The sequence below is a fragment of the Triticum aestivum genome, chromosome 1A, assembly GCF_018294505.1.
Source record: "Triticum aestivum cultivar Chinese Spring chromosome 1A, IWGSC CS RefSeq v2.1, whole genome shotgun sequence".
NCBI classification, from domain to species: Eukaryota; Viridiplantae; Streptophyta; class Magnoliopsida; order Poales; family Poaceae; genus Triticum; species Triticum aestivum.
The window spans coordinates 321,310,261-321,326,530 of record NC_057794.1 but is presented as its reverse complement, the minus strand read 5'-3'; positions in this window follow the sequence as shown (position 1 = coordinate 321,326,530).

Here is a 16,270-nt window from a genome sequence, read left to right as displayed (position 1 = left end):
ATGCGTTGTTGGGCTAGGACAAAAATGGTGCGCGGGCATGCGGGGCCGAGTTTTACTACTGTAACTCCCTCGCTCGTCGCGCTTCCCCACGACCCACATTGAACGCGCGACATGGTGGTCGTGTGTGATGTGGGGGTCATGCGTGGGGCGGTTGCTGCCCTCATGCGTCTAATCGCAGTAAATGGTAAAGAGGCGGCCCGCGCCTTCCCCATAAAAAAGGGGAAACTGCATGCGCGCTGCTCATTTACCCTCCGCGCCTCTCCAATTTCAGAACTGCCGTCCCCCCTTCCATCTTCCTCAAGCAAAAAAGCTGAAACTCCCACCTCCATCCACCGCCACTGCGCCCCCATTGCCCTAAATCTCCCATAGCTCTAGATTCCTCACTGCTTTCCTGGCCGCCATGGCACCCAAAACTAGTAAGGGCATGGGAGTGGCCAAGGACGCCGGGGAGAAGGAGATGCCGGAGAGCGAGTCGGTGGCGCTTCGGACGCAGCTTGCCTTCTTCCCCTCTACGGTAGATGCGGTCCACCTCAGGGACTACTTCAGGCCTCTGTGGGGGGCGAAGACGATGGGGCATCCGGCCACGCACATCATCCCCGCCGATTTTGCCGATGCCAGCCCGAATCGGTATCCTTTCTTCATTGACTACTTCTCCCTGCGGGCTCTACCCCCCTTTCTCCGACTTTTGCAACGATGTCATGCACACCTTCGGCTTCCATTTTCTTGATTTCATGCCGAATGCTGTTTCATGCATGGCCCTCTTCGCCCACCTCTGCGAGGGCTTCGCCGGAATGCTTCCCAGCATGGTGCTCTTCTGCCACTACTTCTTTCCCCGTATCCAGGCGGGGGGTGCCATCTCCGGCTGTGTCACCTGGATCCCACGGCCCCAAGAGAAGGGCACGTATCCAGAGGGTGCCCAGAAGGAGAGGTGGGAGGAGTGGCGGGGCCGGTGGCTATGGATCGAGGAGGAGAATCAACAGGAGTTCTTCCAAGTTCGTCAGAGCCCGCCAGTCCGCCGCAAGGACTGGAGCAACCTCGATGCTGATGACAAGAAGCTCGCGATCGCTACCACTAGAATTCATCGCCTCACCATGACCTGGCTCACCCTTAAGATGATTGGGGCCGATTTCATCCACCGCCGAATCGCCTCACTGCATAACAAGGGGAGGCCGGCCTGGCTCTTCAAGAATGCGGCTGATATCATGAGGCTTCGCCCTGGATTGAAGCACAACTTCACGGTGACGGGACACACCCATTTTTGTCAGAGGATTTTCTAGCTCGATGTGGGTGATGATGGCAGGGCTGAGAGAGTCAGCAAGGCCACGAAGGCCAGCAAGGCTGTCAAGGGGCCTCTGTTCGGGTTGCCGGCGAGAGTGTTCCTGCTGAACAACAACTCACCCCAAACCGACATCATCGCCATGATGTCGGGCTTCAACGCGCATGGCCTTGACCCAAGTTGGGCCGAGCCAGAGGCGGAGCAGGTGCAGGAGTTCTTCGACAACTTGTCGGAGAGGTATGTCCGTGATGAGCCACTTCTTATTACGGACACCACCAAGGAGGAGCTAGACTACATCGCTGCCAGGGCGGCGGAGGCGGCGCTCGCCAGGGAAGCTGGCAGTGTTGGCCATGTGGAAGACGAGGCCGAGGCGGCCGTGGAGGAGGATGAGCTTGTTGGGTGGGCAGAGTCTGCTGGGAGGCCAGCAGCGCCAGCACCGGGGCCCTTCTCATGGAATATGTGGTCGAGGAGTCGACCGAGGAAGAGGTCGGGGCTTACAACCCTCCGGTCATGGGGAGAAGGCATGTCTTGCGGCAGGCTAGCTCTGGCGAGCCGGTCCAGCCCGGTAGGACCGAGCAATGGCAAGAGGCCTAGGGGGAGTCCGTGCGCCTGACGAGGGCCGCAGCAGCGAGGAAGGTGGTGAAGGCCGCGGTGGTGAAGAGGAAGGCAACCGCCTCTTCTTTGTCCAAGCGTCGCCGGACTCCATCCCCTTCCCTCCCCCATAGATGTCGACACAGAGGTCGTCTTCGATCTTGGGTCTCTCAGCCCAAGGAGGAAGAGGAAGGCAGCGAAAGAGGAGGTGGAGGATAAGTAAGCATCTTGCCCTTCACCATCCACGTCCCTTCAGACCGCGTCGGTTTCTTGACTTGTTTTTATCCTTGCAGAGATATGGAGACGCTGGCCCAGAGGGCGGCAAAGAAGGCCAAGGCCTCGACGGGCAACAAGCCCCCGGCGGGTACTTCGCGTACACCGTTGTTGCTGGAGAGCAGCCCGGACAACAGTCCCCGGCGCAGCCCCCGCTCCAGCCCCCAGCGTAAGCTCACCACCCACTCCTCCACTGACGAACATGGGGGTGTGAATCCTTGATGCTGACCTTGCCGGGTCCGCAGGAGAAGAACGGCGGCAGCAGGAGCCGCTGAGGGCCACCCCCAACACGCTACCCCCCTCGACTATGTCGCCCCGAGGGGCGTCCCCGGCAAGGGCATCCACCACTGAGCCCACTCATATGGAGGAGGAGACAAACTTGGGTGCCGGGGGCTCTGCCCCGGCAACAAATTCTAGAGGGGAGGGTGCTACTTCTTCCCAGCTTGAAGCGGGTAAGTCGTTTGCTTTCCGTCCTTGCTCTTTCTTGTTCTTGTTGAACCTTGACCTTGGCCCCGTCTCACCCTCTCTTCTTGGTATCCAGATCCCTCCTCGGTGGACCGGGAGGATATCGACACTGTTATCAGGGAGGTCACCAGGGACGCCGAGGCCGAGGCCAACAAGATCGCTACCTAGGAGGCCGCCAAGACCGCCGCTGAAGAGGCTGCCAAGGAGCCTGCCGGGGAGGCCGGGAAGGCCGCTGCCGAGGAGGTCGGCAAGGCTGCTGCCGAGGAGGCTGGCAAGGCTGCTGCCGAGGAGGGGGTGGTTGACGACCAACCTTTCTCTTCCGCTGCCTCCGGCTCGAGCAAGTACTTGAAGGTGGGCGATGACTTGTTCGTCCACCTTCCAGGGACGGCAAGCACCAGGGCGCCAGCCGAAGGGGAGGCGTTCGACGATGAGGCGCTCGCCTCCGCCGGGCTCCAGGTCGTTGACGAACCGAGCACTGGCGGCGGCGGTTCCCAAGAGGAGCAGCTGCTTCGGGCCATGAGCACCAACTTCCAAAAGCTCCAGGCGCTTCACCGTGCCCGCCTGGACAAGGCAAAATCCAGGATGGCAGCGGTGGACAAGGCGGAGGCAGATCTCGAGGAATACGTCATGGAGACGCAGGCCTAGTTTCGCCAAGCCCACGAGGAACTGAAGGTCGCTCAGAACCTGCTGGCTGAGCACAAACGGGAGCTCATCCTGAAGCAGGCCGATGTCGAGAAGGCCTAAGAGGTGGCGAGGGAACAGGCCGCTCGACATCAACACCACGCTGAGCTGAACTCCCAGGAGGAGGACCTTGCCGCTCGTGAGGTGGCACTCGCCGCCATGCTCCGCGGCAAGGATGAGGAGTTCGAGAAGCTCGTCGCGCAGTGGACACATGAGCTTGAGCAAGGGCATAGGGAGGCGCTCAACACCCAAGCCCTGCTCCATGCCGACAAGGTGAAGGAGGTGGAGGTGGAGCAGGACGACCTGAAGAAGCAGGCCCTGGATCTAGCGAAGGAGAAGGACACACTCAACAGCGCTTTGGTGGAGGCGTAGGCCGCAGTCCTCGACAAGACCGAGTTGCTCTCCAAGGCCAATTACTCCATCAACGTCCTGAAGTTGAAGCTGGAGGGTCTTGAGGGGATGATTTTGGAGGTCAGGGCCCGGGAAGAGACCCCGACCAAGGCCCTGGAGGACGAGAGGCAGCTGCGGAGGTATGATGCTGCCAACCACGAGGATTACGAGAAGGGCGAAAACCTCTGGGTTAGCCGCCTAGCCGACATCGCCGGCAGGATCACCACGAAGCCGGTGGCCATGGGGGTGCCAAACATGAGGTACGTCCCAGAGCCGAACATGAGTCCCAATGCCAAGCTGACCCTGTTCTTCGAGGGCCTTCTTGGAGCCCTAGAGCAATTCTGCTCCAACAAAGCGACCTCCCTGGCCAATGAGGCCCGAAAGCTTTGCCGGGGTGCCCTGACCAAGGTCCTCACCAAGGTGGCGTACTGGAACCCCAATCTCGACTTCGACGCCACGCTGGAGAGCTTGCCGAAGGACGTGGACCTCAGGGTGCTCGAGGAGCGTATCCAACCCATCACAGCCACGTCGACGGAGTTCGGAGGATAGAGGGCCAGCGCCGACACTAGGCACCCCGTTTATCATTGTCGTTGCAGGTTCATGACCTAGACAATTTTTATCTTTAGTTAGAACCGCAACAACAACTGGTGTAATATAACTCTGCAGTACTTTGAAATGATGCATGTTATTTTCTTGCTCGATCTTTCTTTGTATGTACACCCTACGCTGAACTGGATAGGCTTGCCGACGCGTAAACCTAGGCTACGGCGTTTGGAGGACGGATCCCCAACAACCGGCCGGGTGTGCTTGCGGCCAAGTAAACCACCTTGCTGTTCTCAGCGCGGCTGCTCGAACTGTTGAGCGAACTTGAAACAGAACAAGGGCATTGCCAATAGCGGGAAGGTCACCTTGCTGTTCTCGACATGGCCGCTCGAACTGTTGAGCGGACTCGAAACAGAACAAGGGTGTTGCCAATAGCGGAAGGCCCCCATCGCATGCAGGTTCCTCATACCAAGAACAAGATCTCCGAGGAAAACAAACTTATATATAAAGGAATTACTCAAAGTTTTGTATGACTTAGCTTCTGTCGCCGTGTGAGCATTTATTGCATCCGCGAATGATGTCGCTCGTTCAGTCGTCTTCTTCCTTGGAGTGACGACCACGATGAAGCCGCTGCGCCAACTAGACCATATTTTCACAGCTGCGCCCCCTACCTGGTGCGCCAGAGATGTCGGGGGAAACGACACCTATGGGATCACTGGGTCCCTTTTTGCTGCAGTTGGCGGGCATGAGGTTGTGCAAAGAGCGGGTCTAGAAGCCAGCATGAGGATCGTTTACCCAGGTTCGGGCCGGGAGGATGCGTAATACCCTAGTCCTTCTTTTGGTGTATATTTGAGTGTTCTTGAGTTCTTGAACTAGCTAGAATGCGTGCATTGTCCAAAAAGTCCGAATCCCTCTCCAATATGTATTGGGCCTCCTTTTATAGCCAAAAGGGGCTGCCACAGTGACACACGAGAGGTGGAAAGGTATACAGTAACCGAGTCTATCTCCTAGCACCGTAGGACAAACACATTTAATGCGCTGCCGACATGCCCTTCTTGCTTTATCTGGGACGACAAGGAAGCTCGTCGCCGCTTCGCCTGGCCTTGACGCACGTCCGAACCGACGAGGCATGTAGTGCCACGTTGGCTGTCTGCTGAGTTGGTGCGGTGGCTGAATCTTCACGAAGATCTGCATGCCACCACGCAGGTGCTTGTCGAGTCGGCTTAGAGGCCACACATCGCCACGTAGGCGCCTGCCCAGCTGGTGCGCTGGCAGCTGCATGGGAACAGCGGTGGAGTCTTGGCAGACGTGGGCCTGGCTGTGGCCCCGCGGATATTTTTGTCAAGAGTCTTGTCGGGGCCCCGGTAAGGGTCTTGCCGCGACATCTTCGTCATCCCCGGCAAGGGTCTTGCCGGGGGTCTCGTGGGTATTCTTGGCATGGATCTCACCGAGGATCATCGTCTTCTGGTCTCCACAAAGATCTGCATGCCACCATGGAGGTGCCTCCCGAGCCTCGGTTCCAAAGTGGTTGATGGTGTTGGAACTTTTGGGCTCAAAGGTGGCGGCTCTACTGGTGTTGGGCAAGTTGCCCCGGCAAGGTTCTCGCCGGGGCTGCGGAGGCCACCCCAGCAAGGACCTTCCCGGGGAAGTCCACCTCGCCCCTCTGCTCTTCGTGTTTCTGGCTTGGCGTTGTTCTGGTTGTCTTGTGACGTTGCTTCCTTCCTCTGCCCCGCTAGGTGTGGCCACAGGCGCAGCTCCAACTACCCGTGCACAAGTAAAGGGGTACAAAATAGGACCCCTCCTTTTTGTACTGACACGGCGGCTCCGTATCGTAAAACACGATGAATCCTTCTTTCAGATTTTTTTGCCCCGAGCGTGAATATATGGAGTTGGAGTTGAGGTCGGTACAGATCCAGGGGGCCCACAAGGCAGGGGCCGTGCCCTAGGGTTGTGGATAGCAGGTGGGTCCCCCTTTGTTGATTCTTTCGCCAATATTTTATATATATATATATATTCCAAAAATATTTTCCATGGATTTTCAGGTCATTCTGAGAACTTTTATTTCTGCACAAAAATAACACCATGGCAATTCTGCTGAAAACTGCGTCAGTCCGGGTTAGTTCTATTCAAATCATGCAAATTAGAGTCCAAAACAAGGGCAAAAGAGTTTGAAGATTAGATACGATGGATACGTATCAAGGCCTCATCGAGCTAGCACACACGTGCTGTCGTCATCACTTCTCCTCAAGTGGCGTCATCGCTATCCCTAATCCCCGAGCAAATGATTCCGACTTCACCGCAGACGAGCATCAACCCAACCCACACCATAGAGGTCACGTGGAGATAAATGAAGCTCCTCACCAAAACTCAGCCACCCGCATCGAGGACAGCACAGCACCGACTCTGACAGAGAGCTACGAACAAGAAATATCAAGGTTGGCGCCATGAAAGACCGCCGAACAGACCACCTGCTGCTCGTCATCGTTGCCACAGGGGCCCCGCCTCCGCAGCTCCGACTTCACAGCAACAAATGGACCAAGGCAATCCCACAAACATGTCGAAGAAGAGTTGACTAACACAATCATTGATGTGCCTCCGACCTTGCTCACTGCCGTCATCATTGCCACAGAAGCCTCGCCACCAACTTACCACTCTGGCGCACCTGCAACTTGTCCCTCCAACCGATTCCCACCTCCAAAGACGAAGCCCTCAAGAGGGGCATGGCACAGGATGCCACCATTGTCCAATCCATGAACGCACGGATCTGAGGTTTCCCTCGGAGAAAGGGTCGGTAGGGAGATGAGCACTTCACCACGACAACGCCTTCAAGAAGGTCACGACGCCCACGAGCGTTGCCGTTGTTGGTGCTACTTCTGGAGCTTGCATTGGTTTTTCCCTTCAAGAGGAAAGGGTGATGTAGCAAAGTAGAGATAAGTACTTCCCTCAGTTAGAGAACCAAGGTATCAATCCAGTAGGAGGTACAAGCAAGTCTCCAATCTATGCACCTACACAAACAATCAAACACTTGAACCCAACGTGATAAAGGGGTTGTCAATCCCTTCACGGTCAATTGCAAAGGTGGGATCTGGTAGAGATAGGTATAAAAGATTGCTAAAAAGTAAAAGTAAATAAAATTAAATAAATTGCAGATAGGTATTTTTGGGTTTTTTGGATTATAGATATGAAAATATACGATGGAAAATAGACCCAGGGGCCATAGGTTTCACTATAGTCTTCTCTCTTGAAGGCAAATAATATGGTGGGTGAACAAATTACAGTCGAGCAATTGATAGAAAAGCGCAAAGTTATGATGATATCCAAGGCAATGATTATGCATATAGGCATCACGTACGTGTCAAGTAGACCGACTCTTGCCTACGTCTACTACTATTACTCCACACATCGACCGCTATCCAGCATGCATCTAGAGTATTAAGTTCATAAAGAACGGAGTAACACCTTAAGTAAGATGGCATGAGGTAGAGGGATAAACTCAAGCAATATGATGAAAACCCCATCTTTTTATCCTTGATGGCAACAATACAATACGTGCCTTGCTACTGATACGTCCATTTTGCATCATGCTTTTATATTGATATTTATTGCATTATGGGCTGTTATTACACATTATGGCACAATACTTATGCCTTTTTCCTCTTATTTTACAAGGTTTACACAAAGAGGGAGAATGCCAGCAGCCGGAATTCTGGACCGGAAAGGAGCAAATCTGAGAGACCTATTCTGCACAACTCCAAAAGTCCTGAAACTTCACAGAGAATTGTTTTGGAATATATAAAAAATATTGGGCGAAGAAAGCACCTGGTGACCCACCAATCAACCACAAGGGTGGGGGCATGCCCTACCCCCTAGGCGCGCCCCTGCCTTGCCGCCAGCCTGGCAGGCCCCCGGTGCCCATCATTTGCTATATGAAGGGTTTTTACCTAGAAAAAATAAGAAGGAAGCTTTCGGAACGAAGCGCCGCCGTCTCGAGGCGGAACTTGGGTAGAACCAATCTAGGGCTCCGGCGGAGTTGTTCTGTCGGGGAAACTTCCCTCCTGGAGGGGGAAATCATCCCCATCGTCATGACCAATGATCCTCTCATCGAGAGGGGGTCAATCTCCATCAACATATGCACCAGCACCATCTCCTCTAAAAGTATAGTTCATCTCTTGTATCCGATCTTTGTCTAAAAACCTCAGATTGGTACATGTGGGTTGCTAGTAGTGTTGATTACTCCTTATAGTTGATGCTAGTTGATTTATTCGGTGGAAGATCATATGTTCAGATCCTTAATGATAATTAATACTCCTCTGATTATGAACATGAATATGCTTTGTGAGTAGTTACATTTGTTCCTGAGGACATGTGAGAAGTCTTGTTATAAGTAATTGATAGATCTCCAATGTATCTATAATTTTTGATTGTTCCATGTTGTTACATTATCAATCTTGGATGTTTTATAATCATTTTATATCATTTTTTTGTTACTAACCTATTGACATAGTGCCAATTGCCAGTTGCTATTTTTTGCATGTTTTTTACATCGCAGATAATCAATATCAAACAGAGTCCAAATGCAGTGAAACTTTTTGAGGATTTTTTGGACCAGAAGACAACCAATGGGCCGACGAAGCACCTGGGGGCTGCTCCGAGGGGAGCACAAGCCACCAGGGCGCGCCTGGGGGCCCTGGCTCACCCTGGTGGGTTGTGCCCACCTCGGGTGCCCCCCGGACCGCCTCTTTACTCTATAAATACCCCAATATTCCAGAAACCCTAGGGGAGTCGACGAAAATCAATTCCAGCCCTCGCGGAGTCCAGAACCACCGGATCGAATCTAGACACTATCACGGAGGGGTTCACCACTTCCATTGGTGCCTCTCTGATGATGCGTCAGTAGTTCTTTGTAGACCTTTGGGTCTGTAGTTAGTAGCTAGATGGCTTCCTCTCTCTCATTTGATTCTCAATACAATGGTCTCTTGGAGATCCATATGATGTAACTCTTTTGCGGTGTGTTTGTTGGGATCCAATGAACTTTTGGAGTTTATGATCAGATCTATCTCTTTTTATCCATGAAAGTTATTTGAGTTTCTTTGATCTCTTATATGCATCATTGCTTATAGCCTTATACCAATACCAATTGCAATTAATGGCTATGTTTTGTACGGTTGATGTATTAAGCATGTTGTAGTAAACATGCCTAACACATTTTAGCTATTTTCCCTACCTATTTATAGACAACTGGGCCATTATCTGCTCTGGCAGCACCTGCCTTGTGATGTTTAACTCTGCCAATTGCATTTTTATCAGTACCGGTTTCAATGGCCATTAAGCCTGTTGCAATTAACGGTTGTATCCATTTTAAACAGTTGTATTTCAATGGCTATGAACTTACAATACATGAAATTAGGATGCTGTTAAGCCTGTTGCAATTAATAGTTGTATCCATTTTTAATCCGTCCCTTTGCTACCGTGCTACTCTTTTGCAATGAAGATATCACTACATATGCTTCCGCTTTATTACCATTTGCTATTTTTGGTGGATGTTAACCCTATTGTAGTTAACATTGGCTTTCCATGTACACTTACACAGGGCTACAATGGGCGATGCTGTTGTTTTCCTTTGAGGTTAGCAGCATCCCATGTCTTATACACCATCTATTCCTAAATATAAATATTTTTGGAGATTCCAATATAGACTACATAAGGAGCAAAATGAGTGAATATATATTCTAATCCAAACTATATCTATAATTCTATATACATCCGTATGTAGTTTATATGGAAATTCCTAAAAATACTTGTACTTAGGAGCGTAGGTAGTTGTATTTTACATCATTTGTGTAATCTCAGTTTAGCTTCTTGCTTGTAGGTACATATATGAGCGGTACTGATCCACGCTTCGATCCCTTTTGCGTATGGGTCAATGAGATATTCATGAACAAGCATCAAGTGAGGAAACTAAGAAAGATTGTTAGGCGAAAGAAATGGGTGACGGGAATTAAGCTCTTTATTTACACTTTGTCCAAGACAGCAGTGAACTTTAGGATGGTAAGTAATGTGTTGCCTTCTCCCCCTGCCAACAACAAGTTACTCTATTAGACCTCAGTATCTGATATTTTTCTCTTTCTAGTGGTTTCCTAAGCTATTTACTGATGATTACCTTGCAAACTACATGACCGGAGTGGAGGCAGCTAAGGTTAAAATATATAATTCTTGCTACCATGATAATGCTCTAGAAGTCTTCCTGAAGGCGGTGAAGCATGGGCGGGCGATCGTCACAAGGGGTTGGACAAAAGTTGATCGTGCCTATTGCATGTAGGAAGGCACATTATGGGCATTCCGCTTCTTCAACACCATCGGCAGTCATAATGATTAACACTTGTCTCTTCACCTTTACCGCTTGTAAATATTGTGGTTCATCATAGTTAATTGCTGTATAATCCTGTAATTACTGAACATGTTGTACTGACCATTTATTTATGCATTCGTTGTTGAACCATTGTGCTAACAATTTGAATTGCACGTTTCATATTTCAAAATTTCCAATTCGAATAATAAATTACAGGTAAAAATAAAAATATACAAGAGCGAATAAAGTAATGTGCACATGGTTAGACAGAAAGCAGGGTGCGATGAAATAAAGAGAACATATGGTTCTTTGATGTGAAACGTTTGTGATGCCCGACGGACGCACATACGGTTTCGTATCATATGCGTGTGCGATTCATGGTAATATGGAAAACGTTTCAAACCTGTGTGTGTGTGTGTGTGTGTGTGTGTGTGTGATAGGAATACCAATCGCACATAGTTATGAAAATGGACACGTTGGCGTTAGTAGAGGCACCGCACACATTTTACATTCCTGAACCGTGTGCGATAACGTACCTATCACAAACATATCAACATATTAAATGTTGATGTCCACCTTTTTACACGACTATAGTGGCGTAATCGTTTAGCATGTCTCTCTGATCAGAAACGTAACGTCGATATGTAATGTATGGGACTGGGGCAGCTTCTTATACGTATATTCTATGGCGATCATCAGTAGCCGCTCGCCCATCCCTGATGGTTTCTGGGTCGTGTGGGAAGGACCCCTCTATCGCCCACACTCACTTGGCGACGGTTCCAAATGCCGTCGCGGAAAGGGGTTAAAAACCATTTGTATAACACCTTACGGTACCAGTGTCTATGTCAGCACAAAATTAATTTGGAGCCTAATGCTAAACCAGTTGTTGATCACCAACGACGGTTAAATCCCAATATGAAGGAGGTGGTAAGAAATGAAATATTAAAGCTTCTGAAGGCAGGTATAATTTATCCTATTGCTGATAATAGATGGGTAAGTCTTGTTCATTGTGTCCCTAAGAAGGGAGGTATTACTATTGTTCCAAATGATAAGAGTGAATTGATCCCACAAAGAATTGTTACAGGTTATAGAATGGTAATTGATTTTCTCACACTAAATAAAGCTACTAGAAAAGATCATTACCCTCTACCTTTTATTGATCAAATGCTAGAAAGACTATCCAGACATACACATTTTTTGCTTTCTAAATGGTTATTCTGGTTTCTCTCAAATACCTATGTCAAAAGAGGACCAAGAAAAGACCACTTTTACCTGCCCTTTCGGTACTTTTGCTTATATACATATGCCTTTTGGTTTATGTAATGCACCTACTCCCTTTCAAAGATCTATGACTGCTATATTCTCTGACTTTTGTGAAAATATTGTTGAGGTTTTCATGGATGATTTCTCTTTTTACGGAACTTCTTTTGATGATTGCTCAAGCAACCTTGATCGAGTTTTGCAGAGATATGAAGAAACTAATCTTGTCTTGAATTGGGAGAAGTGCCACTTTATGGTTAATGAAGGTATTGTCTTGGGGCATAAAGTTTCTGAAAGAGGTACTGAAGTTGATAAAGCTAAAGTAGATGCCATTGAAAAGATGTCGTGTCCTAAATATATCAAAGGTATAAGAAGTTTCCTTGGTCATGCTGGTTTCTATAGGAGGTTTATTAAAGACTTATCTAAAATTTCTAGGCCTATCACTAATCTCTTGCAAAAAGATGTTCCTTGTTTTGATGATGATTGTGTAGAAGCATTTGAAAACTTAAGAAAGCCTTGATTTCTGCACCTATTATTCAACCACATGATTGGAATTTACCCTTTGAAATTATGTGTGATGCTAGTGACTATGTTGTTGGTGCTGTTCTAGGGCAAAGAGTTGATAAGAAATTGAATGTTATTCATTATGCTAGTAAAACTCTGGACAGTGCCTAGAGAAATTATGCTACTACTGAAAAGGAATTTTTAGCAGTTGTATTTTCTTGTGATAAGTTCAGATCTTATATTGTTGATTCCAAAGTAACCGTTCACATTGATCATGCTACTATTAAATATCTTATGGAAAATAAAGATGCTAAGCCTAGACTTATTAGATGGGTTCTCTTGTTACAAGAAGTAGATGATGCCCCGCGCATTGCTGCGGGAGTTGCTTGCGATATATTTCAATAAGATTAGATTGTGTGGAATATAAATTTTTAGATTAACAACACAAGAACCAAAATTAAAAATGCATATGACTTACTATATGTGATAAAACATATATTGAATATAAGTTGAACAATAGAATGATAATTATTGTCCCATGCATGGTTGCATGTTATGGTGGGCCTTATCCCATCTATAATTGTATGGTGTTGTGGCATGCTTGCATGTTAAGATAAATAGGTTAGTGGGGATCAATCTCTTAGGTATATAGGATTTGATTTGCATATTATTGATAGAAAGGGAGCTGAGAACCCCGTTGCAAACAACTTGTCTAGATTAGAAAATGTTCTTGATGACCCACTGCCTATTGATGATAGCTTTCCTGATGACCAATTAGCGGCCATAAATGCTTCTCGTAATACTCCATGGTATGCTGATTATGCTAATTAGATTGTTGCTAAATTTATACCACCTAGTTTCACATACCAGCAAAAGAAAAAGTTTTTCTATGATTTAAGACATTACTTTTGGGATGACCCACACCTTTATAAAGGAGTAGATGGTGTTATTAGAAGTTGTGTACCTGAGCATGAACAGGAACAGATCCTACGCAAGTGCCACTCCGAGGCCTACGGAGGACACCACGCTTGAGATAGAACTGCACATAAGGTATTGCAGTCTGGTTTTATTGGCCTACTCTCTTCAAGGATGCTCGTAAGTTTGTCTTGTCTTGTGATGAAAGCCAGAGAATTGGCAATATTAGTAGACGTCAGGAAATGCCTATGAATTATTCACTTGTTATTGAACGATTTGATGTTTAGGGCTTTGATTATATGGGACCTTTTCCTTCCTCTAATGGGTATACACATATTTTAGTTGTTGTTGATTATGTTACTAAGTGGGTAGAAGCTATTCCAACTAGTAGTGTTGATCATAACACTTCTATTAAAATGCTTAAAGAAGTTATTTTCTTGAGGTTTGGAGTCCCTAGATATTTCATGACTAATGGTGGTTCACATTTTATTCATGGTGCTTTCCATAAAATGCTTGCTAAGTATGATGTTAACCATATAATTGCATCTCTATATCACCCTCAGTCTAGCGGTCAAGTAGAATTGAGCAATAGAGAGATTAAATTGATTTTGCAAAAGACTGTTAATAGATCTAGAAAGAACCGGTCTAAAAAACTTGATGATGCACTATGGGCTTATAGAACTGCTTATAAGAACCCTATGGGTATGTCTCCGTATAAAATGGTTTATGGAAAAGCATGCCATTTACCTCTTGAACTAGAACATAAAGCTTATTTGGCTATTAAAGAGCTCAACTATGATTTCAAACTTGCCGGTGAGAAGAGTTTATTTGACATTAGCTCACTTGATGTATGGAGAACCCAAGCCTATGAGAATGCCAAGAAATAAAAAGTTAAAATATGGCATGACAAGAGGATACAAAAGCGTGAGTTTAATGTAGGTGATCATGTTTTGCTATACAACTCTCATTTAAGATTTTTTTTGCAGGAAAACTTCTCTCTAAATGGGAAGGTCCTTACATTATCGAGGAGGTCTATCGTTCCGGTGCCATCAAAATCAACAACGCCGAAGGCACAAATCCGAAGGTGGTAAATGGTCAAAGAATCAATAATTATATCTCGGGTACTCCCATAGATGTTGAGACCAATATAATTATTACCATAATGATGACCCACAAGTATATGGGATCAATTTTAGCCTTTTCGATAAGTAAGAGTGTCGAACCCAATGAGGAGCAGAAGGAAATGACAAGTGGTTTTCAGCAAGGTAATGTCTGTAAGTGCTAAAATTGTAAGTAACCGAGTAGTTAGATAGCAAGATAATTTGTAACGAGCAAATAGCAATAATAGTAACAAAAGTGCAGCAAGGTATCCCAATCCTTTTGAGGCAAAGGACATGGCAAAACAGTCTCTTATAATAAGCAAAGCGTTCTTGAGGGTACACGGGAATTTCATCTAGTCACTTTCATCATGTTGATTCAATTCGTGTTCGCTACTTTGATATGTGGGTGGGCCGGTGCTTAGGTGCTGTTATTACTTGAACAAACCTTATGATTAACCCCCTCGCAAGCATCCGCAACTACGAGAAAATTATTAAGAATAAATTCTAACCATAGCTTTAAACTTTTGGATCCAATTGGTCCCTTACGGAATAGCGCATAAACTAGGGTTTGAGCTTCTGTCACTCCCGCAGCCCATCATCTAATAACTACTCCGCAATGCATTCCCTTAGGCCCAAATATGGTGAAGTTTCATGTAGTCGACGTTCACATGACAACACTAAGGGAATCACAACATACATACTATCAAAATATCGAACACATATCAAGTTCACATGATTACTTGCAACATGATTTCTCCCGTGACCTGAAGAACAAAAGTAACTACCCACAAATGATAATCATGCTCAAGATCAGAGGGGTATTAAATAGAATAATGGATCTGAACATATAATCTTCCACCAAATAAACCATATAGTAATCAAATACAAGATGTAATCAACACTACTAGTCACCCGCAAGCACCAATCTATAGTTCCGGTACAAAGATTGGACACAAGAGATGAACTAGGGTTTGAGAGGAGATGGTGCTGTTGAAGATGTTGATGGAGATTGCCCTCCCCAAGATGGGAGAGTTGTTGGTGATGATGATGACGAAGATTTCCCCCTCCGGGAGGGAAGTTCCCCCAGCGGAATCGCTCCGCCGGAGGGCAAAAGTGCTCCTGCCCAAGTTCTTCCTCAAGACGGCGACGTTCCATCCTGAAAGTCCTCTCCTTTTTTTTCTAGGTCAAAATGACTTATATAATAGAAGATGGGCACCGGAGGTGGGCTGGGCTGAGCACAACCCACCAAGGCACGCCTGGTCCCCCAGGCGCGCCCTGGTGTCTTGTGCTCACCAGGTGGCCCCCCTTCAGTGTTTATTTGCTCTAGTATTCCTTATTTATTCCATAAAAAATCCCCGTGAAGTTTCAGCCCATTTGGAGTTGTGTAGAATAGGTGGCCTAGCGTAGCTTTTCCAGGTCTAGATTTCCAGCTGCCGGAATTCTCCCTCTTTGTGTGAACCTTACAAATTATGAGAGAAAAGGCATTAGAATTACTCCAAAAGGCATTATTATGCATAAAAACATTATAAATAACAGTAGGTAAACATGATGCAAAATGGACGTATCAACTCCCCCAAGCATAGACCTCGGTTGTCCTCAAGCGAAAACTGAAATCGAAAAACATGTCCACATGCTTAGAGACAGAGGTGTCGATAAAAACAAAATATGGACATAGAAGCATCATGTGAATTATTATAACAACAACAAGCTTTAACATAAAACCTTTATCATAGAGCTTTTATCATAGACTTCTTATGAATAAGTAACAATTAATCACACTATTGAAGTATAAAGCATAAAATCTATTGGAAACCAACAAACTATGTTCTCAGCCAACTTTGCAACTACAACTCATCATCTTTTCAGGAAGGGTCACGTATCAGAGCCTTTAGGCAAGTTCACATACTCAACCATCATATAGTC